This window comes from Corvus hawaiiensis, chromosome 13 (genome assembly GCF_020740725.1).
Source record: "Corvus hawaiiensis isolate bCorHaw1 chromosome 13, bCorHaw1.pri.cur, whole genome shotgun sequence".
NCBI lineage: Eukaryota > Metazoa > Chordata > Aves > Passeriformes > Corvidae > Corvus > Corvus hawaiiensis.
In genome coordinates this window covers 18,259,946-18,287,058 of record NC_063225.1, presented here as the reverse complement: position 1 = coordinate 18,287,058, position 27,113 = coordinate 18,259,946, and positions in this window count along the sequence as shown.

The window sequence follows — 27,113 nt, the reverse complement described above, 5'->3', positions numbered from 1 at the left end:
GCTCCTTCCTTTCTGAAGCAGTCAGAGCATTCTTAGCTGAATGTGCTTGTGAAGAAGCTCTTGGCTGGACATTTGAAATTCGGTGCACTGAGTACATGAACCCGGTGCCCAGCTGCTTCGTTCTTCGCCTTCTGCGGTCGGGACAGAACTGAAGCCCAGCGTTGCCTTTGAGCTTTGCCGCTCTTCAGCGCGTACACTGCACGCATCCACAGTGTGCTCTGCAAGGATTTTCCTCTGCTCAACGTACAATCATTTGCTTGCTGTTTCACAGAGTCCAAACTGTCCATGTAGCTCTCGCTCAGTGAAATGCGTCAGGAGAGAAACACTTGCTGGAGTAGCTTTTCGCTGGCCAGGACTTTCAACACAGCACCACAATTCAGGTAAGAAGCAGGAGAAAGGAAGAACATCTTTTCGTCCTGGCACGTTCTTCTCTGTGAGACGACTATCCGCGTCTTCTCTCCCTGCAAGGCTCTAATGTGTGCGGTGGCACTTGGAACTGAGAAGGCAGGTGCAGAGAGCACCGCGATCTGACGGCGCTGTGCAGGCTGTAAAGGAAAGAGCACTGCCACTGGAATGTGGTGCAAATACAGGTTCCCACGCGTCGGGGGCAAGCTCTGGGTAAGGCGGTTGAACTAAAACTGTTCTCTGTGCCAGACGGAGCCGAGAATCTTTCCGTAAAGATGCTGGCTACAAAGCAAACAGAATGTGGTGCTACTTCAGCGCTAGAGAGAAATTGCATAGGCCAGGCGTGTTTCGGCAGAAGCAGCAGCCTGCAGCATTTCGCTGCCGGCACCGTGCTCTCTGGGCGACAAGTAGACGACGCTTCGTCTCCAGCAAAACGAAAGCGCCACCTGCTACGAACAGCATAAGAATGAAGGCAGAGCACCGAGCTGGTGTGTGCATCGCACAGGCTGCAAGAGGAAGCGTGGCTGCCACTCGCTTGTTTTCGGATTCAAATTAGCAGTTGAAAACAGAAAATTCCACTTGCAGCTACTTGTGCTGCTACCTAGTTCTCTTCCAGCTTTCCCTGGAAAGAATTGTGCCAGGGTTTATGCTTGGAGATGCAGAGATGACAGTGGTAGAGGCAGCAGAGAATGGAAATAGAGAGTGCAGCGGACAGTTTCTGGGGCTTTACGTGAGGCAACGGGGAAAGTGCAGTCCAGCAGTGGCTTTTCCTTCTGGAGCCTTTTTCTTTGGGAGCAGCTGCTGCAAGTGGGCAACGGAGCTGCGAGAGTGCATGATGTGACGGCACGTCTATGTGAGAAGGAAGCTGCCGAGCCGCAGTGTGTTGTGCTCAGTTTCAAGGCTGCTTGGAGCAGGGGGGGTACTTGAAGAACGCCTTCTTTCTGGACGTGTCCTTCTGGGTGTGCTCGAGCTGCATGGACTCTGCAGCACTGAAGGTGTAAGAAACTGCTTCTGGCCAGGTAGTGTCCAGGAGTGCAACGGCTGCTCCTTCCTTTCTGAAGCAGTCAGAGCATTCTTAGCTGAATGTGCTTGTGAAGAAGCTCTTGGCTGGACATTTGAAATTCGGTGCACTGAGTACATGAACCCGGTGCCCAGCTGCTTCGTTCTTCGCCTTCTGCGGTCGGGACAGAACTGAAGCCCAGCGATGACTTTAACCGTGCAGCTCTTCAGCGTGTGTACTGCACGCATCCACAGTGTGCTCTGCAAGGATTTTCCTCTGCTCTCGCTCAGCGAAATGAATCAGAAGAGAAACACTGGATGGATTAGCCTTTCGCTGGCCAAGGCTCACAGTACAGCACCACACTCTGGGTGACGAGGAGAACAAAGGAAGAACATCTTTTCGCCCTGCCACGGTCTTCTCTGCGAGACGACTTCCCGCGTCTCTCTCCCTGCAAGGCTCGAATGTGCGCGATGGTACTTGGAACTGAGAAGGCACGTGCAGAGAGCACCGCGACCTGACGGCGCTGTGCAGGCTGCGAAGGAAAGAGGACTGCCACTGGAATGTGCTGCAAATACAGGTTCCCACGCGTCGGGGACAAGCTCTGGGTAAGGCGCTTGAACTAAAACTGTTCTCTGTGCCAGACGGAGCCGAGAATCTTTCCGTAAAGATGCTGGCTACAAAGCAAACAGAATGTGGTGCTACTTCAGCGCTAGAGAGAAATTGCATCGCCCAGGCGTGTTTCGGCAGAAGCAGCAGCCTGCAGCATTTCGCTGCCGGCACCGTGCTCTCTGGGCGACAAGTAGACGACGCTTCGTCTCCAGCAAAACGAAAGCGCCACCTGCTACGAAGAGTATAAGAATGAAGGCAGAGCACCGAGCTGGTGTGTGCATCGCACAGGCTGCAAGAGGAAGCGTGGCTGCCACTCGCTTGTTTTCGGATTCAAATTAGCAGTTGAAAACAGAAAATTCCACTTGCAGCTACTTGTGCTGCTACCTAGTTCTCTTCCAGCTTTCCCTGGAAAGAATTGTGCTGAGCATTATGCTTGGAGATGCAGAGATGACAGTGGTAGAGGCAGCGGAGAATGGAAATAGAGAGTGCAGCGGACAGTTTCTGGGGCTTTACGTGAGGCAACGGGGAAAGTGCAGTCCAGCAGTGGCTTTTCCTTCTGGAGCCTTTTTCTTTGGGAGCAGCTGCTGCAAGTGGGCAACGGAGCTGCGAGAGTGCATGATGTGACGGCACGTCTATGTGAGAAGGAAGCTGCCGAGCCGCAGTGTGTTGTGCTCAGTTTCAAGGCTGCTTGGAGCAGGGGGGGTACTTGAAGAACGCCTTCTTTCTGGACGTGTCCTTCTGGGTGTGCTCGAGCTGCATGGACTCTGCAGCACTGAAGGTGTAAGAAACTGCTTCTGGCCAGGTAGTGTCCAGGAGTGCAACGGCTGCTCCTTCCTTTCTGAAGCAGTCAGAGCATTCTTAGCTGAATGTGCTTGTGAAGAAGCTCTTGGCTGGACATTTGAAATTCGGTGCACTGAGTACATGAACCCGGTGCCCAGCTGCTTCGTTCTTCGCCTTCTGCGGTCGGGACAGAACTGAAGCCCAGCGTTGCCTTTGAGCTTTGCCGCTCTTCAGCGCGTACACTGCACGCATCCACAGTGTGCTCTGCAAGGATTTTCCTCTGCTCTCGCTCAGCGAAATGAATCAGAAGAGAAACACTGGATGGATTAGCCTTTCGCTGGCCAAGGCTCACAGTACAGCACCACACTCTGGGTGACGAGGAGAACAAAGGAAGAACATCTTTTCGCCCTGCCACGGTCTTCTCTGCGAGACGACTTCCCGCGTCTCTCTCCCTGCAAGGCTCGAATGTGCGCGATGGTACTTGGAACTGAGAAGGCAGGAGCAGAGAGCACCGCGACCTGACGGCGCTGTGCAGGCTGCAAAGGAAAGAGGACTGCCACGGGAATGTGCTGCAAATACAGGTTCCCACGCGTCGGGGACAAGCTCTGGGTAAGGCGCTTGAACTAAAACTGTTCTCTGTGCCAGACGGAGCCGAGAATCTTTCCGTAAAGATGCTGGCTACAAAGCAAACAGAATGTGGTGCTACTTCAGCGCTAGAGAGAAATTGCATCGCCCAGGCGTGTTTCGGCAGAAGCAGCAGCCTGCAGCATTTCGCTGCCGGCACCGTGCTCTCTGGGCGACAAGTAGACGACGCTTCGTCTCCAGCAAAACGAAAGCGCCACCTGCTACGAAGAGTATAAGAATGAAGGCAGAGCACCGAGCTGGTGTGTGCATCGCACAGGCTGCAAGAGGAAGCGTGGCTGCCACTCGCTTGTTTTCGGATTCAAATTAGCAGTTGAAAACAGAAAATTCCACTTGCAGCTACTTGTGCTGCTACCTAGTTCTCTTCCAGCTTTCCCTGGAAAGAATTGTGCTGAGCATTATGCTTGGAGATGCAGAGATGACAGTGGTAGAGGCAGCGGAGAATGGAAATAGAGAGTGCAGCGGACAGTTTCTGGGGCTTTACGTGAGGCAACGGGGAAAGTGCAGTCCAGCAGTGGCTTTTCCTTCTGGAGCCTTTTTCTTTGGGAGCAGCTGCTGCAAGTGGGCAACGGAGCTGCGAGAGTGCATGATGTGACGGCACGTCTATGTGAGAAGGAAGCTGCCGAGCCGCAGTGTGTTGTGCTCAGTTTCAAGGCTGCTTGGAGCAGGGGGGGTACTTGAAGAACGCCTTCTTTCTGGACGTGTCCTTCTGGGTGTGCTCGAGCTGCATGGACTCTGCAGCACTGAAGGTGTAAGAAACTGCTTCTGGCCAGGTAGTGTCCAGGAGTGCAACGGCTGCTCCTTCCTTTCTGAAGCAGTCAGAGCATTCTTAGCTGAATGTGCTTGTGAAGAAGCTCTTGGCTGGACATTTGAAATTCGGTGCACTGAGTACATGAACCCGGTGCCCAGCTGCTTCGTTCTTCGCCTTCTGCGGTCGGGACAGAACTGAAGCCCAGCGTTGCCTTTGAGCTTTGCCGCTCTTCAGCGCGTACACTGCACGCATCCACAGTGTGCTCTGCAAGGATTTTCCTCTGCTCAACGTACAATCATTTGCTTGCTGTTTCACAGAGTCCAAACTGTCCATGTAGCTCTCGCTCAGTGAAATGCGTCAGGAGAGAAACACTTGCTGGAGTAGCTTTTCGCTGGCCAGGACTTTCAACACAGCACCACAATTCAGGTAAGAAGCAGGAGAAAGGAAGAACATCTTTTCGTCCTGGCACGTTCTTCTCTGTGAGACGACTATCCGCGTCTTCTCTCCCTGCAAGGCTCTAATGTGTGCGGTGGCACTTGGAACTGAGAAGGCAGGTGCAGAGAGCACCGCGATCTGACGGCGCTGTGCAGGCTGTAAAGGAAAGAGCACTGCCACTGGAATGTGGTGCAAATACAGGTTCCCACGCGTCGGGGGCAAGCTCTGGGTAAGGCGGTTGAACTAAAACTGTTCTCTGTGCCAGACGGAGCCGAGAATCTTTCCGTAAAGATGCTGGCTACAAAGCAAACAGAATGTGGTGCTACTTCAGCGCTAGAGAGAAATTGCATCGCCCAGGCGTGTTTCGGCAGAAGCAGCAGCCTGCAGCATTTCGCTGCCGGCACCGTGCTCTCTGGGCGACAAGTAGACGACGCTTCGTCTCCAGCAAAACGAAAGCGCCACCTGCTACGAACAGCATAAGAATGAAGGCAGAGCACCGAGCTGGTGTGTGCATCGCACAGGCTGCAAGAGGAAGCGTGGCTGCCACTCGCTTGTTTTCGGATTCAAATTAGCAGTTGAAAACAGAAAATTCCACTTGCAGCTACTTGTGCTGCTACCTAGTTCTCTTCCAGCTTTCCCTGGAAAGAATTGTGCTGAGCATTATGCTTGGAGATGCAGAGATGACAGTGGTAGAGGCAGCAGAGAATGGAAATAGAGAGTGCAGCGGACAGTTTCTGGGGCTTTACGTGAGGCAACGGGGAAAGTGCAGTCCAGCAGTGGCTTTTCCTTCTGGAGCCTTTTTCTTTGGGAGCAGCTGCTGCAAGTGGGCAACGGAGCTGCGAGAGTGCATGATGTGACGGCACGTCTATGTGAGAAGGAAGCTGCCGAGCCGCAGTGTGTTGTGCTCAGTTTCAAGGCTGCTTGGAGCAGGGGGGGTACTTGAAGAACGCCTTCTTTCTGGACGTGTCCTTCTGGGTGTGCTCGAGCTGCATGGACTCTGCAGCACTGAAGGTGTAAGAAACTGCTTCTGGCCAGGTAGTGTCCAGGAGTGCAACGGCTGCTCCTTCCTTTCTGAAGCAGTCAGAGCATTCTTAGCTGAATGTGCTTGTGAAGAAGCTCTTGGCTGGACATTTGAAATTCGGTGCACTGAGTACATGAACCCGGTGCCCAGCTGCTTCGTTCTTCGCCTTCTGCGGTCGGGACAGAACTGAAGCCCAGCGATGACTTTAACCGTGCAGCTCTTCAGCGTGTGTACTGCACGCATCCACAGTGTGCTCTGCAAGGATTTTCCTCTGCTCTCGCTCAGCGAAATGAATCAGAAGAGAAACACTGGATGGATTAGCCTTTCGCTGGCCAAGGCTCACAGTACAGCACCACACTCTGGGTGACGAGGAGAACAAAGGAAGAACATCTTTTCGCCCTGCCACGGTCTTCTCTGCGAGACGACTTCCCGCGTCTCTCTCCCTGCAAGGCTCGAATGTGCGCGATGGTACTTGGAACTGAGAAGGCAGGTGCAGAGAGCACCGCGACCTGACGGCGCTGTGCAGGCTGCGAAGGAAAGAGGACTGCCACTGGAATGTGCTGCAAATACAGGTTCCCACGCGTCGGGGACAAGCTCTGGGTAAGGCGCTTGAACTAAAACTGTTCTCTGTGCCAGACGGAGCCGAGAATCTTTCCGTAAAGATGCTGGCTACAAAGCAAACAGAATGTGGTGCTACTTCAGCGCTAGAGAGAAATTGCATCGCCCAGGCGTGTTTCGGCAGAAGCAGCAGCCTGCAGCATTTCGCTGCCGGCACCGTGCTCTCTGGGCGACAAGTAGACGACGCTTCGTCTCCAGCAAAACGAAAGCGCCACCTGCTACGAAGAGTATAAGAATGAAGGCAGAGCACCGAGCTGGTGTGTGCATCGCACAGGCTGCAAGAGGAAGCGTGGCTGCCACTCGCTTGTTTTCGGATTCAAATTAGCAGTTGAAAACAGAAAATTCCACTTGCAGCTACTTGTGCTGCTACCTAGTTCTCTTCCAGCTTTCCCTGGAAAGAATTGTGCTGAGCATTATGCTTGGAGATGCAGAGATGACAGTGGTAGAGGCAGCGGAGAATGGAAATAGAGAGTGCAGCGGACAGTTTCTGGGGCTTTACGTGAGGCAACGGGGAAAGTGCAGTCCAGCAGTGGCTTTTCCTTCTGGAGCCTTTTTCTTTGGGAGCAGCTGCTGCAAGTGGGCAACGGAGCTGCGAGAGTGCATGATGTGACGGCACGTCTATGTGAGAAGGAAGCTGCCGAGCCGCAGTGTGTTGTGCTCAGTTTCAAGGCTGCTTGGAGCAGGGGGGGTACTTGAAGAACGCCTTCTTTCTGGACGTGTCCTTCTGGGTGTGCTCGAGCTGCATGGACTCTGCAGCACTGAAGGTGTAAGAAACTGCTTCTGGCCAGGTAGTGTCCAGGAGTGCAACGGCTGCTCCTTCCTTTCTGAAGCAGTCAGAGCATTCTTAGCTGAATGTGCTTGTGAAGAAGCTCTTGGCTGGACATTTGAAATTCGGTGCACTGAGTACATGAACCCGGTGCCCAGCTGCTTCGTTCTTCGCCTTCTGCGGTCGGGACAGAACTGAAGCCCAGCGTTGCCTTTGAGCTTTGCCGCTCTTCAGCGCGTACACTGCACGCATCCACTGTGTGCTCTGCAAGGATTTTCCTCTGCTCAATGTACAATCATTTGCTTGCTGTTTCACAGAGTCCAAACTGTCCATGTAGCTCTCGCTCAGTGAAATGCGTCAGGAGAGAAACACTTGCTGGAGTAGCTTTTCGCTGGCCAGGACTTTCAACACAGCACCACAATTCAGGTAAGAAGCAGGAGAAAGGAAGAACATCTTTTCGTCCTGGCACGTTCTTCTCTGTGAGACGACTATCCGCGTCTTCTCTCCCTGCAAGGCTCTAATGTGTGCGGTGGCACTTGGAACTGAGAAGGCAGGTGCAGAGAGCACCGCGATCTGACGGCGCTGTGCAGGCTGTAAAGGAAAGAGCACTGCCACTGGAATGTGGTGCAAATACAGGTTCCCACGCGTCGGGGGCAAGCTCTGGGTAAGGCGGTTGAACTAAAACTGTTCTCTGTGCCAGACGGAGCCGAGAATCTTTCCGTAAAGATGCTGGCTACAAAGCAAACAGAATGTGGTGCTACTTCAGCGCTAGAGAGAAATTGCATCGCCCAGGCGTGTTTCGGCAGAAGCAGCAGCCTGCAGCATTTCGCTGCCGGCACCGTGCTCTCTGGGCGACAAGTAGACGACGCTTCGTCTCCAGCAAAACGAAAGCGCCACCTGCTACGAAGAGTATAAGAATGAAGGCAGAGCACCGAGCTGGTGTGTGCATCGCACAGGCTGCAAGAGGAAGCGTGGCTGCCACTCGCTTGTTTTCGGATTCAAATTAGCAGTTGAAAACAGAAAATTCCACTTGCAGCTACTTGTGCTGCTACCTAGTTCTCTTCCAGCTTTCCCTGGAAAGAATTGTGCTGAGCATTATGCTTGGAGATGCAGAGATGACAGTGGTAGAGGCAGCGGAGAATGGAAATAGAGAGTGCAGCGGACAGTTTCTGGGGCTTTACGTGAGGCAACGGGGAAAGTGCAGTCCAGCAGTGGCTTTTCCTTCTGGAGCCTTTTTCTTTGGGAGCAGCTGCTGCAAGTGGGCAACGGAGCTGCGAGAGTGCATGATGTGACGGCACGTCTATGTGAGAAGGAAGCTGCCGAGCCGCAGTGTGTTGTGCTCAGTTTCAAGGCTGCTTGGAGCAGGGGGGGTACTTGAAGAACGCCTTCTTTCTGGACGTGTCCTTCTGGGTGTGCTCGAGCTGCATGGACTCTGCAGCACTGAAGGTGTAAGAAACTGCTTCTGGCCAGGTAGTGTCCAGGAGTGCAACGGCTGCTCCTTCCTTTCTGAAGCAGTCAGAGCATTCTTAGCTGAATGTGCTTGTGAAGAAGCTCTTGGCTGGACATTTGAAATTCGGTGCACTGAGTACATGAACCCGGTGCCCAGCTGCTTCGTTCTTCGCCTTCTGCGGTCGGGACAGAACTGAAGCCCAGCGTTGCCTTTGAGCTTTGCCGCTCTTCAGCGCGTACACTGCACGCATCCACTGTGTGCTCTGCAAGGATTTTCCTCTGCTCAACGTACAATCATTTGCTTGCTGTTTCACAGAGTCCAAACTGTCCATGTAGCTCTCGCTCAGTGAAATGCGTCAGGAGAGAAACACTTGCTGGAGTAGCTTTTCGCTGGCCAGGACTTTCAACACAGCACCACAATTCAGGTAAGAAGCAGGAGAAAGGAAGAACATCTTTTCGTCCTGGCACGTTCTTCTCTGTGAGACGACTATCCGCGTCTTCTCTCCCTGCAAGGCTCTAATGTGTGCGGTGGCACTTGGAACTGAGAAGGCACGTGCAGAGAGCACCGCGATCTGACGGCGCTGTGCAGGCTGTAAAGGAAAGAGCACTGCCACTGGAATGTGCTGCAAATACAGGTTCCCACGCGTCGGGGACAAGCTCTGGGTAAGGCGGTTGAACTAAAACTGTTCTCTGTGCCAGACGGAGCCGAGAATCTTTCCGTAAAGATGCTGGCTACAAAGCAAACAGAATGTGGTGCTACTTCAGCGCTAGAGAGAAATTGCATCGCCCAGGCGTGTTTCGGCAGAAGCAGCAGCCTGCAGCATTTCGCTGCCGGCACCGTGCTCTCTGGGCGACAAGTAGACGACGCTTCGTCTCCAGCAAAACGAAAGCGCCACCTGCTACGAACAGCATAAGAATGAAGGCAGAGCACCGAGCTGGTGTGTGCATCGCACAGGCTGCAAGAGGAAGCGTGGCTGCCACTCGCTTGTTTTCGGATTCAAATTAGCAGTTGAAAACAGAAAATTCCACTTGCAGCTACTTGTGCTGCTACCTAGTTCTCTTCCAGCTTTCCCTGGAAAGAATTGTGCTGAGCATTATGCTTGGAGATGCAGAGATGACAGTGGTAGAGGCAGCGGAGAATGGAAATAGAGAGTGCAGCGGACAGTTTCTGGGGCTTTACGTGAGGCAACGGGGAAAGTGCAGTCCAGCAGTGGCTTTTCCTTCTGGAGCCTTTTTCTTTGGGAGCAGCTGCTGCAAGTGGGCAACGGAGCTGCGAGAGTGCATGATGTGACGGCACGTCTATGTGAGAAGGAAGCTGCCGAGCCGCAGTGTGTTGTGCTCAGTTTCAAGGCTGCTTGGAGCAGGGGGGGTACTTGAAGAACGCCTTCTTTCTGGACGTGTCCTTCTGGGTGTGCTCGAGCTGCATGGACTCTGCAGCACTGAAGGTGTAAGAAACTGCTTCTGGCCAGGTAGTGTCCAGGAGTGCAACGGCTGCTCCTTCCTTTCTGAAGCAGTCAGAGCATTCTTAGCTGAATGTGCTTGTGAAGAAGCTCTTGGCTGGACATTTGAAATTCGGTGCACTGAGTACATGAACCCGGTGCCCAGCTGCTTCGTTCTTCGCCTTCTGCGGTCGGGACAGAACTGAAGCCCAGCGATGACTTTAACCATGCAGCTCTTCAGCGTGTGTACTGCACGCATCCACAGTGTGCTCTGCAAGGATTTTCCTCTGCTCTCGCTCAGCGAAATGAATCAGAAGAGAAACACTGGATGGATTAGCCTTTCGCTGGCCAAGGCTCACAGTACAGCACCACACTCTGGGTGACGAGGAGAACAAAGGAAGAACATCTTTTCGCCCTGCCACGGTCTTCTCTGCGAGACGACTTCCCGCGTCTCTCTCCCTGCAAGGCTCGAATGTGCGCGATGGTACTTGGAACTGAGAAGGCAGGTGCAGAGAGCACCGCGACCTGACGGCGCTGTGCAGGCTGCGAAGGAAAGAGGACTGCCACTGGAATGTGCTGCAAATACAGGTTCCCACGCGTCGGGGACAAGCTCTGGGTAAGGCGCTTGAACTAAAACTGTTCTCTGTGCCAGACGGAGCCGAGAATCTTTCCGTAAAGATGCTGGCTACAAAGCAAACAGAATGTGGTGCTACTTCAGCGCTAGAGAGAAATTGCATCGCCCAGGCGTGTTTCGGCAGAAGCAGCAGCCTGCAGCATTTCGCTGCCGGCACCGTGCTCTCTGGGCGACAAGTAGACGACGCTTCGTCTCCAGCAAAACGAAAGCGCCACCTGCTACGAAGAGTATAAGAATGAAGGCAGAGCACCGAGCTGGTGTGTGCATCGCACAGGCTGCAAGAGGAAGCGTGGCTGCCACTCGCTTGTTTTCGGATTCAAATTAGCAGTTGAAAACAGAAAATTCCACTTGCAGCTACTTGTGCTGCTACCTAGTTCTCTTCCAGCTTTCCCTGGAAAGAATTGTGCTGAGCATTATGCTTGGAGATGCAGAGATGACAGTGGTAGAGGCAGCAGAGAATGGAAATAGAGAGTGCAGCGGACAGTTTCTGGGGCTTTACGTGAGGCAACGGGGAAAGTGCAGTCCAGCAGTGGCTTTTCCTTCTGGAGCCTTTTTCTTTGGGAGCAGCTGCTGCAAGTGGGCAACGGAGCTGCGAGAGTGCATGATGTGACGGCACGTCTATGTGAGAAGGAAGCTGCCGAGCCGCAGTGTGTTGTGCTCAGTTTCAAGGCTGCTTGGAGCAGGGGGGGTACTTGAAGAACGCCTTCTTTCTGGACGTGTCCTTCTGGGTGTGCTCGAGCTGCATGGACTCTGCAGCACTGAAGGTGTAAGAAACTGCTTCTGGCCAGGTAGTGTCCAGGAGTGCAACGGCTGCTCCTTCCTTTCTGAAGCAGTCAGAGCATTCTTAGCTGAATGTGCTTGTGAAGAAGCTCTTGGCTGGACATTTGAAATTCGGTGCACTGAGTACATGAACCCGGTGCCCAGCTGCTTCGTTCTTCGCCTTCTGCGGTCGGGACAGAACTGAAGCCCAGCGTTGCCTTTGAGCTTTGCCGCTCTTCAGCGCGTACACTGCACGCATCCACTGTGTGCTCTGCAAGGATTTTCCTCTGCTCAACGTACAATCATTTGCTTGCTGTTTCACAGAGTCCAAACTGTCCATGTAGCTCTCGCTCAGTGAAATGCGTCAGGAGAGAAACACTTGCTGGAGTAGCTTTTCGCTGGCCAGGACTTTCAACACAGCACCACAATTCAGGTAAGAAGCAGGAGAAAGGAAGAACATCTTTTCGTCCTGGCACGTTCTTCTCTGTGAGACGACTATCCGCGTCTTCTCTCCCTGCAAGGCTCTAATGTGTGCGGTGGCACTTGGAACTGAGAAGGCAGGTGCAGAGAGCACCGCGATCTGACGGCGCTGTGCAGGCTGTAAAGGAAAGAGCACTGCCACTGGAATGTGCTGCAAATACAGGTTCCCACGCGTCGGGGGCAAGCTCTGGGTAAGGCGGTTGAACTAAAACTGTTCTCTGTGCCAGACGGAGCCGAGAATCTTTCCGTAAAGATGCTGGCTACAAAGCAAACAGAATGTGGTGCTACTTCAGCGCTAGAGAGAAATTGCATCGCCCAGGCGTGTTTCGGCAGAAGCAGCAGCCTGCAGCATTTCGCTGCCGGCACCGTGCTCTCTGGGCGACAAGTAGACGACGGTTCGTCTCCAGCAAAACGAAAGCGCCACCTGCTACGAACAGCATAAGAATGAAGGCAGAGCACCGAGCTGGTGTGTGCATCGCACAGGCTGCAAGAGGAAGCGTGGCTGCCACTCGCTTGTTTTCGGATTCAAATTAGCAGTTGAAAACAGAAAATTCCACTTGCAGCTACTTGTGCTGCTACCTAGTTCTCTTCCAGCTTTCCCTGGAAAGAATTGTGCCAGGGTTTATGCTTGGAGATGCAGAGATGACAGTGGTAGAGGCAGCGGAGAATGGAAATAGAGAGTGCAGCGGACAGTTTCTGGGGCTTTACGTGAGGCAACGGGGAAAGTGCAGTCCAGCAGTGGCTTTTCCTTCTGGAGCCTTTTTCTTTGGGAGCAGCTGCTGCAAGTGGGCAACGGAGCTGCGAGAGTGCATGATGTGACGGCACGTCTATGTGAGAAGGAAGCTGCCGAGCCGCAGTGTGTTGTGCTCAGTTTCAAGGCTGCTTGGAGCAGGGGGGGTACTTGAAGAACGCCTTCTTTCTGGACGTGTCCTTCTGGGTGTGCTCGAGCTGCATGGACTCTGCAGCACTGAAGGTGTAAGAAACTGCTTCTGGCCAGGTAGTGTCCAGGAGTGCAACGGCTGCTCCTTCCTTTCTGAAGCAGTCAGAGCATTCTTAGCTGAATGTGCTTGTGAAGAAGCTCTTGGCTGGACATTTGAAATTCGGTGCACTGAGTACATGAACCCGGTGCCCAGCTGCTTCGTTCTTCGCCTTCTGCGGTCGGGACAGAACTGAAGCCCAGCGATGACTTTAACCGTGCAGCTCTTCAGCGTGTGTACTGCACGCATCCACAGTGTGCTCTGCAAGGATTTTCCTCTGCTCTCGCTCAGCGAAATGAATCAGAAGAGAAACACTGGATGGATTAGCCTTTCGCTGGCCAAGGCTCACAGTACAGCACCACACTCTGGGTGACGAGGAGAACAAAGGAAGAACATCTTTTCGCCCTGCCACGGTCTTCTCTGCGAGACGACTTCCCGCGTCTCTCTCCCTGCAAGGCTCGAATGTGCGCGATGGTACTTGGAACTGAGAAGGCAGGTGCAGAGAGCACCGCGACCTGACGGCGCTGTGCAGGCTGCGAAGGAAAGAGGACTGCCACTGGAATGTGCTGCAAATACAGGTTCCCACGCGTCGGGGACAAGCTCTGGGTAAGGCGGTTGAACTAAAACTGTTCTCTGTGCCAGACGGAGCCGAGAATCTTTCCGTAAAGATGCTGGCTACAAAGCAAACAGAATGTGGTGCTACTTCAGCGCTAGAGAGAAATTGCATCGCCCAGGCGTGTTTCGGCAGAAGCAGCAGCCTGCAGCATTTCGCTGCCGGCACCGTGCTCTCTGGGCGACAAGTAGACGACGCTTCGTCTCCAGCAAAACGAAAGCGCCACCTGCTACGAAGAGTATAAGAATGAAGGCAGAGCACCGAGCTGGTGTGTGCATCGCACAGGCTGCAAGAGGAAGCGTGGCTGCCACTCGCTTGTTTTCGGATTCAAATTAGCAGTTGAAAACAGAAAATTCCACTTGCAGCTACTTGTGCTGCTACCTAGTTCTCTTCCAGCTTTCCCTGGAAAGAATTGTGCTGAGCATTATGCTTGGAGATGCAGAGATGACAGTGGTAGAGGCAGCGGAGAATGGAAATAGAGAGTGCAGCGGACAGTTTCTGGGGCTTTACGTGAGGCAACGGGGAAAGTGCAGTCCAGCAGTGGCTTTTCCTTCTGGAGCCTTTTTCTTTGGGAGCAGCTGCTGCAAGTGGGCAACGGAGCTGCGAGAGTGCATGATGTGACGGCACGTCTATGTGAGAAGGAAGCTGCCGAGCCGCAGTGTGTTGTGCTCAGTTTCAAGGCTGCTTGGAGCAGGGGGGGTACTTGAAGAACGCCTTCTTTCTGGACGTGTCCTTCTGGGTGTGCTCGAGCTGCATGGACTCTGCAGCACTGAAGGTGTAAGAAACTGCTTCTGGCCAGGTAGTGTCCAGGAGTGCAACGGCTGCTCCTTCCTTTCTGAAGCAGTCAGAGCATTCTTAGCTGAATGTGCTTGTGAAGAAGCTCTTGGCTGGACATTTGAAATTCGGTGCACTGAGTACATGAACCCGGTGCCCAGCTGCTTCGTTCTTCGCCTTCTGCGGTCGGGACAGAACTGAAGCCCAGCGTTGCCTTTGAGCTTTGCCGCTCTTCAGCGCGTACACTGCACGCATCCACAGTGTGCTCTGCAAGGATTTTCCTCTGCTCAACGTACAATCATTTGCTTGCTGTTTCACAGAGTCCAAACTGTCCATGTAGCTCTCGCTCAGTGAAATGCGTCAGGAGAGAAACACTTGCTGGAGTAGCTTTTCGCTGGCCAGGACTTTCAACACAGCACCACAATTCAGGTAAGAAGCAGGAGAAAGGAAGAACATCTTTTCGTCCTGGCACGTTCTTCTCTGTGAGACGACTATCCGCGTCTTCTCTCCCTGCAAGGCTCTAATGTGTGCGGTGGCACTTGGAACTGAGAAGGCAGGTGCAGAGAGCACCGCGATCTGACGGCGCTGTGCAGGCTGTAAAGGAAAGAGCACTGCCACTGGAATGTGGTGCAAATACAGGTTCCCACGCGTCGGGGGCAAGCTCTGGGTAAGGCGGTTGAACTAAAACTGTTCTCTGTGCCAGACGGAGCCGAGAATCTTTCCGTAAAGATGCTGGCTACAAAGCAAACAGAATGTGGTGCTACTTCAGCGCTAGAGAGAAATTGCATCGCCCAGGCGTGTTTCGGCAGAAGCAGCAGCCTGCAGCATTTCGCTGCCGGCACCGTGCTCTCTGGGCGACAAGTAGACGACGCTTCGTCTCCAGCAAAACGAAAGCGCCACCTGCTACGAAGAGTATAAGAATGAAGGCAGAGCACCGAGCTGGTGTGTGCATCGCACAGGCTGCAAGAGGAAGCGTGGCTGCCACTCGCTTGTTTTCGGATTCAAATTAGCAGTTGAAAACAGAAAATTCCACTTGCAGCTACTTGTGCTGCTACCTAGTTCTCTTCCAGCTTTCCCTGGAAAGAATTGTGCTGAGCATTATGCTTGGAGATGCAGAGATGACAGTGGTAGAGGCAGCGGAGAATGGAAATAGAGAGTGCAGCGGACAGTTTCTGGGGCTTTACGTGAGGCAACGGGGAAAGTGCAGTCCAGCAGTGGCTTTTCCTTCTGGAGCCTTTTTCTTTGGGAGCAGCTGCTGCAAGTGGGCAACGGAGCTGCGAGAGTGCATGATGTGACGGCACGTCTATGTGAGAAGGAAGCTGCCGAGCCGCAGTGTGTTGTGCTCAGTTTCAAGGCTGCTTGGAGCAGGGGGGGTACTTGAAGAACGCCTTCTTTCTGGACGTGTCCTTCTGGGTGTGCTCGAGCTGCATGGACTCTGCAGCACTGAAGGTGTAAGAAACTGCTTCTGGCCAGGTAGTGTCCAGGAGTGCAACGGCTGCTCCTTCCTTTCTGAAGCAGTCAGAGCATTCTTAGCTGAATGTGCTTGTGAAGAAGCTCTTGGCTGGACATTTGAAATTCGGTGCACTGAGTACATGAACCCGGTGCCCAGCTGCTTCGTTCTTCGCCTTCTGCGGTCGGGACAGAACTGAAGCCCAGCGTTGCCTTTGAGCTTTGCCGCTCTTCAGCGCGTACACTGCACGCATCCACTGTGTGCTCTGCAAGGATTTTCCTCTGCTCAACGTACAATCATTTGCTTGCTGTTTCACAGAGTCCAAACTGTCCATGTAGCTCTCGCTCAGTGAAATGCGTCAGGAGAGAAACACTTGCTGGAGTAGCTTTTCGCTGGCCAGGACTTTCAACACAGCACCACAATTCAGGTAAGAAGCAGGAGAAAGGAAGAACATCTTTTCGTCCTGGCACGTTCTTCTCTGTGAGACGACTATCCGCGTCTTCTCTCCCTGCAAGGCTCTAATGTGTGCGGTGGCACTTGGAACTGAGAAGGCAGGTGCAGAGAGCACCGCGATCTGACGGCGCTGTGCAGGCTGTAAAGGAAAGAGCACTGCCACTGGAATGTGGTGCAAATACAGGTTCCCACGCGTCGGGGGCAAGCTCTGGGTAAGGCGGTTGAACTAAAACTGTTCTCTGTGCCAGACGGAGCCGAGAATCTTTCCGTAAAGATGCTGGCTACAAAGCAAACAGAATGTGGTGCTACTTCAGCGCTAGAGAGAAATTGCATCGCCCAGGCGTGTTTCGGCAGAAGCAGCAGCCTGCAGCATTTCGCTGCCGGCACCGTGCTCTCTGGGCGACAAGTAGACGACGCTTCGTCTCCAGCAAAACGAAAGCGCCACCTGCTACGAAGAGTATAAGAATGAAGGCAGAGCACCGAGCTGGTGTGTGCATCGCACAGGCTGCAAGAGGAAGCGTGGCTGCCACTCGCTTGTTTTCGGATTCAAATTAGCAGTTGAAAACAGAAAATTCCACTTGCAGCTACTTGTGCTGCTACCTAGTTCTCTTCCAGCTTTCCCTGGAAAGAATTGTGCTGAGCATTATGCTTGGAGATGCAGAGATGACAGTGGTAGAGGCAGCGGAGAATGGAAATAGAGAGTGCAGCGGACAGTTTCTGGGGCTTTACGTGAGGCAACGGGGAAAGTGCAGTCCAGCAGTGGCTTTTCCTTCTGGAGCCTTTTTCTTTGGGAGCAGCTGCTGCAAGTGGGCAACGGAGCTGCGAGAGTGCATGATGTGACGGCACGTCTATGTGAGAAGGAAGCTGCCGAGCCGCAGTGTGTTGTGCTCAGTTTCAAGGCTGCTTGGAGCAGGGGGGGTACTTGAAGAACGCCTTCTTTCTGGACGTGTCCTTCTGGGTGTGCTCGAGCTGCATGGACTCTGCAGCACTGAAGGTGTAAGAAACTGCTTCTGGCCAGGTAGTGTCCAGGAGTGCAACGGCTGCTCCTTCCTTTCTGAAGCAGTCAGAGCATTCTTAGCTGAATGTGCTTGTGAAGAAGCTCTTGGCTGGACATTTGAAATTCGGTGCACTGAGTACATGAACCCGGTGCCCAGCTGCTTCGTTCTTCGCCTTCTGCGGTCGGGACAGAACTGAAGCCCAGCGATGACTTTAACCGTGCAGCTCTTCAGCGTGTGTACTGCACGCATCCACAGTGTGCTCTGCAAGGATTTTCCTCTGCTCTCGCTCAGCGAAATGAATCAGAAGAGAAACACTGGATGGATTAGCCTTTCGCTGGCCAAGGCTCACAGTACAGCACCACACTCTGGGTGACGAGGAGAACAAAGGAAGAACATCTTTTCGCCCTGCCACGGTCTTCTCTGCGAGACGACTTCCCGCGTCTCTCTCCCTGCAAGGCTCGAATGTGCGCGATGGTACTTGGAACTGAGAAGGCAGGTGCAGAGAGCACCGCGACCTGACGGCGCTGTGCAGGCTGCGAAGGAAAGAGGACTGCCACTGGAATGTGCTGCAAATACAGGTTCCCACGCGTCGGGGACAAGCTCTGGGTAAGGCGCTTGAACTAAAACTGTTCTCTGTGCCAGACGGAGCCGAGAATCTTTCCGTAAAGATGCTGGCTACAAAGCAAACAGAATGTGGTGCTACTTCAGCGCTAGAGAGAAATTGCATCGCCCAGGCGTGTTTCGGCAGAAGCAGCAGCCTGCAGCATTTCGCTGCCGGCACCGTGCTCTCTGGGCGACAAGTAGACGACGCTTCGTCTCCAGCAAAACGAAAGCGCCACCTGCTACGAAGAGTATAAGAATGAAGGCAGAGCACCGAGCTGGTGTGTGCATCGCACAGGCTGCAAGAGGAAGCGTGGCTGCCACTCGCTTGTTTTCGGATTCAAATTAGCAGTTGAAAACAGAAAATTCCACTTGCAGCTACTTGTGCTGCTACCTAGTTCTCTTCCAGCTTTCCCTGGAAAGAATTGTGCTGAGCATTATGCTTGGAGATGCAGAGATGACAGTGGTAGAGGCAGCGGAGAATGGAAATAGAGAGTGCAGCGGACAGTTTCTGGGGCTTTACGTGAGGCAACGGGGAAAGTGCAGTCCAGCAGTGGCTTTTCCTTCTGGAGCCTTTTTCTTTGGGAGCAGCTGCTGCAAGTGGGCAACGGAGCTGCGAGAGTGCATGATGTGACGGCACGTCTATGTGAGAAGGAAGCTGCCGAGCCGCAGTGTGTTGTGCTCAGTTTCAAGGCTGCTTGGAGCAGGGGGGGTACTTGAAGAACGCCTTCTTTCTGGACGTGTCCTTCTGGGTGTGCTCGAGCTGCATGGACTCTGCAGCACTGAAGGTGTAAGAAACTGCTTCTGGCCAGGTAGTGTCCAGGAGTGCAACGGCTGCTCCTTCCTTTCTGAAGCAGTCAGAGCATTCTTAGCTGAATGTGCTTGTGAAGAAGCTCTTGGCTGGACATTTGAAATTCGGTGCACTGAGTACATGAACCCGGTGCCCAGCTGCTTCGTTCTTCGCCTTCTGCGGTCGGGACAGAACTGAAGCCCAGCGTTGCCTTTGAGCTTTGCCGCTCTTCAGCGCGTACACTGCACGCATCCACTGTGTGCTCTGCAAGGATTTTCCTCTGCTCAACGTACAATCATTTGCTTGCTGTTTCACAGAGTCCAAACTGTCCATGTAGCTCTCGCTCAGTGAAATGCGTCAGGAGAGAAACACTTGCTGGAGTAGCTTTTCGCTGGCCAGGACTCTCAACACAGCACCACAATTCAGGTAAGAAGCAGGAGAAAGGAAGAACATCTTTTCGTCCTGGCACGTTCTTCTCTGTGAGACGACTATCCGCGTCTTCTCTCCCTGCAAGGCTCTAATGTGTGCGGTGGCACTTGGAACTGAGAAGGCAGGTGCAGAGAGCACCGCGATCTGACGGCGCTGTGCAGGCTGTAAAGGAAAGAGCACTGCCACTGGAATGTGCTGCAAATACAGGTTCCCACGCGTCGGGGGCAAGCTCTGGGTAAGGCGCTTGAACTAAAACTGTTCTCTGTGCCAGACGGAGCCGAGAATCTTTCCGTAAAGATGCTGGCTACAAAGCAAACAGAATGTGGTGCTACTTCAGCGCTAGAGAGAAATTGCATCGCCCAGGCGTGTTTCGGCAGAAGCAGCAGCCTGCAGCATTTCGCTGCCGGCACCGTGCTCTCTGGGCGACAAGTAGACGACGCTTCGTCTCCAGCAAAACGAAAGCGCCACCTGCTACGAAGAGTATAAGAATGAAGGCAGAGCACCGAGCTGGTGTGTGCATCGCACAGGCTGCAAGAGGAAGCGTGGCTGCCACTCGCTTGTTTTCGGATTCAAATTAGCAGTTGAAAACAGAAAATTCCACTTGCAGCTACTTGTGCTGCTACCTAGTTCTCTTCCAGCTTTCCCTGGAAAGAATTGTGCTGAGCATTATGCTTGGAGATGCAGAGATGACAGTGGTAGAGGCAGCGGAGAATGGAAATAGAGAGTGCAGCGGACAGTTTCTGGGGCTTTACGTGAGGCAACGGGGAAAGTGCAGTCCAGCAGTGGCTTTTCCTTCTGGAGCCTTTTTCTTTGGGAGCAGCTGCTGCAAGTGGGCAACGGAGCTGCGAGAGTGCATGATGTGACGGCACGTCTATGTGAGAAGGAAGCTGCCGAGCCGCAGTGTGTTGTGCTCAGTTTCAAGGCTGCTTGGAGCAGGGGGGGTACTTGAAGAACGCCTTCTTTCTGGACGTGTCCTTCTGGGTGTGCTCGAGCTGCATGGACTCTGCAGCACTGAAGGTGTAAGAAACTGCTTCTGGCCAGGTAGTGTCCAGGAGTGCAACGGCTGCTCCTTCCTTTCTGAAGCAGTCAGAGCATTCTTAGCTGAATGTGCTTGTGAAGAAGCTCTTGGCTGGACATTTGAAATTCGGTGCACTGAGTACATGAACCCGGTGCCCAGCTGCTTCGTTCTTCGCCTTCTGCGGTCGGGACAGAACTGAAGCCCAGCGTTGCCTTTGAGCTTTGCCGCTCTTCAGCGCGTACACTGCACGCATCCACTGTGTGCTCTGCAAGGATTTTCCTCTGCTCAACGTACAATCATTTGCTTGCTGTTTCACAGAGTCCAAACTGTCCATGTAGCTCTCGCTCAGTGAAATGCGTCAGGAGAGAAACACTTGCTGGAGTAGCTTTTCGCTGGCCAGGACTTTCAACACAGCACCACAATTCAGGTAAGAAGCAGGAGAAAGGAAGAACATCTTTTCGTCCTGGCACGTTCTTCTCTGTGAGACGACTATCCGCGTCTTCTCTCCCTGCAAGGCTCTAATGTGTGCGGTGGCACTTGGAACTGAGAAGGCAGGTGCAGAGAGCACCGCGATCTGACGGCGCTGTGCAGGCTGTAAAGGAAAGAGCACTGCCACTGGAATGTGCTGCAAATACAGGTTCCCACGCGTCGGGGGCAAGCTCTGGGTAAGGCGCTTGAACTAAAACTGTTCTCTGTGCCAGACGGAGCCGAGAATCTTTCCGTAAAGATGCTGGCTACAAAGCAAACAGAATGTGGTGCTACTTCAGCGCTAGAGAGAAATTGCATCGCCCAGGCGTGTTTCGGCAGAAGCAGCAGCCTGCAGCATTTCGCTGCCGGCACCGTGCTCTCTGGGCGACAAGTAGACGACGCTTCGTCTCCAGCAAAACGAAAGCGCCACCTGCTACGAAGAGTATAAGAATGAAGGCAGAGCACCGAGCTGGTGTGTGCATCGCACAGGCTGCAAGAGGAAGCGTGGCTGCCACTCGCTTGTTTTCGGATTCAAATTAGCAGTTGAAAACAGAAAATTCCACTTGCAGCTACTTGTGCTGCTACCTAGTTCTCTTCCAGCTTTCCCTGGAAAGAATTGTGCTGAGCATTATGCTTGGAGATGCAGAGATGACAGTGGTAGAGGCAGCGGAGAATGGAAATAGAGAGTGCAGCGGACAGTTTCTGGGGCTTTACGTGAGGCAACGGGGAAAGTGCAGTCCAGCAGTGGCTTTTCCTTCTGGAGCCTTTTTCTTTGGGAGCAGCTGCTGCAAGTGGGCAACGGAGCTGCGAGAGTGCATGATGTGACGGCACGTCTATGTGAGAAGGAAGCTGCCGAGCCGCAGTGTGTTGTGCTCAGTTTCAAGGCTGCTTGGAGCAGGGGGGGTACTTGAAGAACGCCTTCTTTCTGGACGTGTCCTTCTGGGTGTGCTCGAGCTGCATGGACTCTGCAGCACTGAAGGTGTAAGAAACTGCTTCTGGCCAGGTAGTGTCCAGGAGTGCAACGGCTGCTCCTTCCTTTCTGAAGCAGTCAGAGCATTCTTAGCTGAATGTGCTTGTGAAGAAGCTCTTGGCTGGACATTTGAAATTCGGTGCACTGAGTACATGAACCCGGTGCCCAGCTGCTTCGTTCTTCGCCTTCTGCGGTCGGGACAGAACTGAAGCCCAGCGTTGCCTTTGAGCTTTGCCGCTCTTCAGCGCGTACACTGCACGCATCCACAGTGTGCTCTGCAAGGATTTTCCTCTGCTCAACGTACAATCATTTGCTTGCTGTTTCACAGAGTCCAAACTGTCCATGTAGCTCTCGCTCAGTGAAATGCGTCAGGAGAGAAACACTTGCTGGAGTAGCTTTTCGCTGGCCAGGACTTTCAACACAGCACCACAATTCAGGTAAGAAGCAGGAGAAAGGAAGAACATCTTTTCGTCCTGGCACGTTCTTCTCTGTGAGACGACTATCCGCGTCTTCTCTCCCTGCAAGGCTCTAATGTGTGCGGTGGCACTTGGAACTGAGAAGGCAGGTGCAGAGAGCACCGCGATCTGACGGCGCTGTGCAGGCTGTAAAGGAAAGAGCACTGCCACTGGAATGTGCTGCAAATACAGGTTCCCACGCGTCGGGGGCAAGCTCTGGGTAAGGCGCTTGAACTAAAACTGTTCTCTGTGCCAGACGGAGCCGAGAATCTTTCCGTAAAGATGCTGGCTACAAAGCAAACAGAATGTGGTGCTACTTCAGCGCTAGAGAGAAATTGCATAGGCCAGGCGTGTTTCGGCAGAAGCAGCAGCCTGCAGCATTTCGCTGCCGGCACCGTGCTCTCTGGGCGACAAGTAGACGACGGTTCGTCTCCAGCAAAACGAAAGCGCCACCTGCTACGAAGAGTATAAGAATGAAGGCAGAGCACCGAGCTGGTGTGTGCATCGCACAGGCTGCAAGAGGAAGCGTGGCTGCCACTCGCTTGTTTTCGGATTCAAATTAGCAGTTGAAAACAGAAAATTCCACTTGCAGCTACTTGTGCTGCTACTTAGTTCTCTTCCAGCTTTCCCTGGAAAGAATTGTGCCAGGGTTTATGCTTGGAGATGCAGAGATGACAGTGGTAGAGGCAGCAGAGAATGGAAATAGAGAGTGCAGCGGACAGTTTCTGGGGCTTTACGTGAGGCAACGGGGAAAGTGCAGTCCAGCAGTGGCTTTTCCTTCTGGAGCCTTTTTCTTTGGGAGCAGCTGCTGCAAGTGGGCAACGGAGCTGCGAGAGTGCATGATGTGACGGCACGTCTATGTGAGAAGGAAGCTGCCGAGCCGCAGTGTGTTGTGCTCAGTTTCAAGGCTGCTTGGAGCAGGGGGGGTACTTGAAGAACGCCTTCTTTCTGGACGTGTCCTTCTGGGTGTGCTCGAGCTGCATGGACTCTGCAGCACTGAAGGTGTAAGAAACTGCTTCTGGCCAGGTAGTGTCCAGGAGTGCAACGGCTGCTCCTTCCTTTCTGAAGCAGTCAGAGCATTCTTAGCTGAATGTGCTTGTGAAGAAGCTCTTGGCTGGACATTTGAAATTCGGTGCACTGATTACATGAACCCGGTGCCCAGCTGCTTCGTTCTTCGCCTTCTGCTGTCGGGACAGAACTGAAGCCCAGCGTTGCCTTTGAGCTTTGCCGCTCTTCAGCGCGTACACTGCACGCATCCACAGTGTGCTCTGCAAGGATTTTCCTCTGCTCTCGCTCAGCGAAATGAATCAGAAGAGAAACACTGGATGGATTAGCCTTTCGCTGGCCAAGGCTCACAGTACAGCACCACACTCTGGGTGACGAGGAGAACAAAGGAAGAACATCTTTTCGCCCTGCCACGGTCTTCTCTGCGAGACGACTTCCCGCGTCTCTCTCCCTGCAAGGCTCGAATGTGCGCGATGGTACTTGGAACTGAGAAGGCAGGAGCAGAGAGCACCGCGACCTGACGGCGCTGTGCAGGCTGCAAAGGAAAGAGGACTGCCACGGGAATGTGCTGCAAATACAGGTTCCCACGCGTCGGGGACAAGCTCTGGGTAAGGCGCTTGAACTAAAACTGTGCCAGACGGAGCCGAGAATCTTTCCGTAAAGATGCTGGCTACAAAGCAAACAGAATGTGGTGCTACTTCAGCGCTAGAGAGAAATTGCATAGGCCAGGCGTGTTTCGGCAGAAGCAGCAGCCTGCAGCATTTCGCTGCCGGCACCGTGCTCTCTGGGCGACAAGTAGACGACGGTTCGTCTCCAGCAAAACGAAAGCGCCACCTGCTACGAAGAGTATAAGAATGAAGGCAGAGCACCGAGCTGGTGTGTGCATCGCACAGGCTGCAAGAGGAAGCGTGGCTGCCACTCGCTTGTTTTCGGATTCAAATTAGCAGTTGAAAACAGAAAATTCCACTTGCAGCTACTTGTGCTGCTACCTAGTTCTCTTCCAGCTTTCCCTGGAAAGAATTGTGCTGAGCATTATGCTTGGAGATGCAGAGATGACAGTGGTAGAGGCAGCGGAGAATGGAAATAGAGAGTGCAGCGGACAGTTTCTGGGGCTTTACGTGAGGCAACGGGGAAAGTGCAGTCCAGCAGTGGCTTTTCCTTCTGGAGCCTTTTTCTTTGGGAGCAGCTGCTGCAAGTGGGCAACGGAGCTGCGAGAGTGCATGATGTGACGGCACGTCTATGTGAGAAGGAAGCTGCCGAGCCGCAGTGTGTTGTGCTCAGTTTCAAGGCTGCTTGGAGCAGGGGGGGTACTTGAAGAACGCCTTCTTTCTGGACGTGTCCTTCTGGGTGTGCTCGAGCTGCATGGACTCTGCAGCACTGAAGGTGTAAGAAACTGCTTCTGGCCAGGTAGTGTCCAGGAGTGCAACGGCTGCTCCTTCCTTTCTGAAGCAGTCAGAGCATTCTTAGCTGAATGTGCTTGTGAAGAAGCTCTTGGCTGGACATTTGAAATTCGGTGCACTGAGTACATGAACCCGGTGCCCAGCTGCTTCGTTCTTCGCCTTCTGCGGTCGGGACAGAACTGAAGCCCAGCGTTGCCTTTGAGCTTTGCCGCTCTTCAGCGCGTACACTGCACGCATCCACAGTGTGCTCTGCAAGGATTTTCCTCTGCTCAACGTACAATCATTTGCTTGCTGTTTCACAGAGTCCAAACTGTCCATGTAGCTCTCGCTCAGTGAAATGCGTCAGGAGAGAAACACTTGCTGGAGTAGCTTTTCGCTGGCCAGGACTTTCAACACAGCACCACAATTCAGGTAAGAAGCAGGAGAAAGGAAGAACATCTTTTCGTCCTGGCACGTTCTTCTCTGTGAGACGACTATCCGCGTCTTCTCTCCCTGCAAGGCTCTAATGTGTGCGGTGGCACTTGGAACTGAGAAGGCAGGTGCAGAGAGCACCGCGATCTGACGGCGCTGTGCAGGCTGTAAAGGAAAGAGCACTGCCACTGGAATGTGGTGCAAATACAGGTTCCCACGCGTCGGGGGCAAGCTCTGGGTAAGGCGGTTGAACTAAAACTGTTCTCTGTGCCAGACGGAGCCGAGAATCTTTCCGTAAAGATGCTGGCTACAAAGCAAACAGAATGTGGTGCTACTTCAGCGCTAGAGAGAAATTGCATAGGCCAGGCGTGTTTCGGCAGAAGCAGCAGCCTGCAGCATTTCGCTGCCGGCACCGTGCTCTCTGGGCGACAAGTAGACGACGCTTCGTCTCCAGCAAAACGAAAGCGCCACCTGCTACGAACAGCATAAGAATGAAGGCAGAGCACCGAGCTGGTGTGTGCATCGCACAGGCTGCAAGAGGAAGCGTGGCTGCCACTCGCTTGTTTTCGGATTCAAATTAGCAGTTGAAAACAGAAAATTCCACTTGCAGCTACTTGTGCTGCTACCTAGTTCTCTTCCAGCTTTCCCTGGAAAGAATTGTGCCAGGGTTTATGCTTGGAGATGCAGAGATGACAGTGGTAGAGGCAGCAGAGAATGGAAATAGAGAGTGCAGCGGACAGTTTCTGGGGCTTTACGTGAGGCAACGGGGAAAGTGCAGTCCAGCAGTGGCTTTTCCTTCTGGAGCCTTTTTCTTTGGGAGCAGCTGCTGCAAGTGGGCAACGGAGCTGCGAGAGTGCATGATGTGACGGCACGTCTATGTGAGAAGGAAGCTGCCGAGCCGCAGTGTGTTGTGCTCAGTTTCAAGGCTGCTTGGAGCAGGGGGGGTACTTGAAGAACGCCTTCTTTCTGGACGTGTCCTTCTGGGTGTGCTCGAGCTGCATGGACTCTGCAGCACTGAAGGTGTAAGAAACTGCTTCTGGCCAGGTAGTGTCCAGGAGTGCAACGGCTGCTCCTTCCTTTCTGAAGCAGTCAGAGCATTCTTAGCTGAATGTGCTTGTGAAGAAGCTCTTGGCTGGACATTTGAAATTCGGTGCACTGAGTACATGAACCCGGTGCCCAGCTGCTTCGTTCTTCGCCTTCTGCGGTCGGGACAGAACTGAAGCCCAGCGATGACTTTAACCGTGCAGCTCTTCAGCGTGTGTACTGCACGCATCCACAGTGTGCTCTGCAAGGATTTTCCTCTGCTCTCGCTCAGCGAAATGAATCAGAAGAGAAACACTGGATGGATTAGCCTTTCGCTGGCCAAGGCTCACAGTACAGCACCACACTCTGGGTGACGAGGAGAACAAAGGAAGAACATCTTTTCGCCCTGCCACGGTCTTCTCTGCGAGACGACTTCCCGCGTCTCTCTCCCTGCAAGGCTCGAATGTGCGCGATGGTACTTGGAACTGAGAAGGCACGTGCAGAGAGCACCGCGACCTGACGGCGCTGTGCAGGCTGCGAAGGAAAGAGGACTGCCACTGGAATGTGCTGCAAATACAGGTTCCCACGCGTCGGGGACAAGCTCTGGGTAAGGCGCTTGAACTAAAACTGTTCTCTGTGCCAGACGGAGCCGAGAATCTTTCCGTAAAGATGCTGGCTACAAAGCAAACAGAATGTGGTGCTACTTCAGCGCTAGAGAGAAATTGCATCGCCCAGGCGTGTTTCGGCAGAAGCAGCAGCCTGCAGCATTTCGCTGCCGGCACCGTGCTCTCTGGGCGACAAGTAGACGACGCTTCGTCTCCAGCAAAACGAAAGCGCCACCTGCTACGAAGAGTATAAGAATGAAGGCAGAGCACCGAGCTGGTGTGTGCATCGCACAGGCTGCAAGAGGAAGCGTGGCTGCCACTCGCTTGTTTTCGGATTCAAATTAGCAGTTGAAAACAGAAAATTCCACTTGCAGCTACTTGTGCTGCTACCTAGTTCTCTTCCAGCTTTCCCTGGAAAGAATTGTGCTGAGCATTATGCTTGGAGATGCAGAGATGACAGTGGTAGAGGCAGCGGAGAATGGAAATAGAGAGTGCAGCGGACAGTTTCTGGGGCTTTACGTGAGGCAACGGGGAAAGTGCAGTCCAGCAGTGGCTTTTCCTTCTGGAGCCTTTTTCTTTGGGAGCAGCTGCTGCAAGTGGGCAACGGAGCTGCGAGAGTGCATGATGTGACGGCACGTCTATGTGAGAAGGAAGCTGCCGAGCCGCAGTGTGTTGTGCTCAGTTTCAAGGCTGCTTGGAGCAGGGGGGGTACTTGAAGAACGCCTTCTTTCTGGACGTGTCCTTCTGGCTGTGCTCGAGCTGCATGGACTCTGCAGCACTGAAGGTGTAAGAAACTGCTTCTGGCCAGGTAGTGTCCAGGAGTGCAACGGCTGCTCCTTCCTTTCTGAAGCAGTCAGAGCATTCTTAGCTGAATGTGCTTGTGAAG